This window comes from Chrysochloris asiatica, unplaced genomic scaffold (assembly GCF_000296735.1).
Source record: "Chrysochloris asiatica unplaced genomic scaffold, ChrAsi1.0 scaffold00031, whole genome shotgun sequence".
Lineage (NCBI taxonomy): Eukaryota > Metazoa > Chordata > Mammalia > Afrosoricida > Chrysochloridae > Chrysochloris > Chrysochloris asiatica.
This window is the reverse complement of record NW_006408549.1, coordinates 12,552,198-12,554,389: the sequence shown is the minus strand read 5'-3', so window position 1 is coordinate 12,554,389 and position 2,192 is coordinate 12,552,198. Positions and strand designations below refer to the sequence as shown.

General features: G+C 35.4%; 1 pseudogene; it reads left to right on the top strand.

Annotated features, from left to right (window-relative positions):
- The first annotated feature begins 1 nt into the window (after position 1).
- Positions 2–2,192, top strand: part of LOC102821116 — a 3,650-nt pseudogene continuing 1,459 nt past the window's right edge.

Genomic DNA, 2,192 nt, shown 5'->3' with positions numbered 1-2,192 from the left:
GTATATCCTCACATGCAGTATGTCTTTAGAATATGAAAAAACAGAAGTGAAACTCTGGCTTCTTTTACAAGAGTGCTGAAGAGAGAGAAAAACTTGTAACAGCAGAAAGAAAATTCATCAAAGATAGAGTTAAAAAAATAATAGAACTGAAAAAGAAAGTCTGTGGTGATTCCAATAAAGGATTTGTTGTTATTAATCAAAAGAGAATTGACCCTTTTTCCTTAGACACTCTTGCAAAGGAAGGCATAGTGGCTCTGTGCAGAGCGAAACGGAGAAACATGGAGAGGCTGACACATGCCTGTGGTGGGGTGGCTCTAAATTCTTTAGACAACCTAAATCCTGACTGTTTGGGACATGCAGGATTGGTCTTTGAGTACACGTTGGGAGAGGAGAAGTTCACCTTTATTGAGACATGCAGTAACCCATGCTCGGTCACACTCTTGATCAAAGTACCAAATAAGCATACACTCACTCAAATCAAAGATGGAATACGAGATGGCTTGAGGGCTGTCAAAAATGCTATTGATGATGGCTGTGTGGTACCTGAGGCTGGTGCCATAGAAGTGACAATGGCAGAGGTTCTGATGAAACACAAATCCAGTGTGAAGTGCAGGGCCTAACTGGGAGTCCAAGCATTTGCTGACACGTTGCTCAGAACTAGGGTTCTTGCTCAGAACTAGGGTTTTGACCTTCAAGAAACACTAGTAAAATTTCAAGCAGAACTAGTAAAAGTTCAAACACTAGTAAAAGACAAAAAACAGACTAAAAGTTAAAGGATGGGGAAAAAAGTGGCTAAGCTAACTGCAATAAAAACCAAGCAGGAGTGGCAATACTAATCTCTGATAAAATAAACTTTAAGGCAAAACCTTCTTATCTCTTTATAAGAGATAAAGAAGGACATTATCTCATGATTAAAGGGTCAATTAAACAAGATGACCATAATCATAATAAATATCTGAGCTCCCAATGAAAGAGCTCCAAAATATATAAAGCAAACTCTAATTGATTTGAAGAAAGAAATAGGCAAATCTATAATAATAGTGGGAGTTTTTAATACACCACTTTCAAAAAAAGATAGAATAACCAGAAAGAAACCCGACAAAGACAAAGAGGAACTAAACAACACAATCAGCCAACTTGACCTCATAGATGGTACAGAGTATTCAACCCAACAACAGCACAATATACATTCTTCTACAGTGCACATGGAACATTCTCCAAAATAGACCATATGTGAGGCCACTAAACAAGCCTCCATAAATTTACAAACATCAAAATACTACAAAGCATCTTCTGACACCACAGTGCTATCAAATTAGAAAACAATAATAGGAAGAACAAGGAAATAAAGTCATATACATGGAAACTGAAAAATACCTGCTTAAAAGCTACTGGGTAGTAGAAAAAGAAAAAAAAAAGGGAATTCACAAAGTTCCTAGAACAAATGAGAAGGAAAACACAACATACCAAAATCTTTGGGACATGGCAAAAACACTGATGAGAGGAAAATTTATTGCAATAAATGAACACATCCAAAAAGAAGAAAGAACCCAAATCAACACATTGCCACAACATCAACTACTAGAAACAGGACAACAAAGTAAACCTACAGTCAACCTAAGAAAAGAAATAGTAAAGATTAGAGCAGAAATGAATGAGATAGAAAAAAACAAAAACAAAAAACTATAGAAAGGATCAAGTTCTTTGAAAGGATTAATAAAATTCATAAACCATTGAACAAAAGAAAAGAGGCAGAGGACACAAATAACATGTATAAGAAACCACATGGGTGGTGTCACAACAGAACCAATAGAAATAAAAAGGATAATAAGAAAATATTACCAGCAAATTTGAAATTCTAGAGGAGATGGATACATTTTTTTTAAAAAAAGCACGACCTATCTAAACTTACACAGAGTGAAGTAGAAAACTTGAACAAACCTATAACAAAGGAAGAAATTGACCAGGTCATCAAAAAACTCCCAACCAAAAAAAGTCCAGGTCCAGATGGCTTCACTGGTGAGTTCTACCAAATATTCAGGGAATAGCTTTCACCAATTCTACTCAAATTATTCCAGAATATAGAAAAGGATGGAAACCTTCCTAATACTTTTTAGTGAAACAAGCATAACCCTCATACCAAAATCCAGGAAGGACGTCACTAAGAAAGAAAAAAATATATAGATCAATAT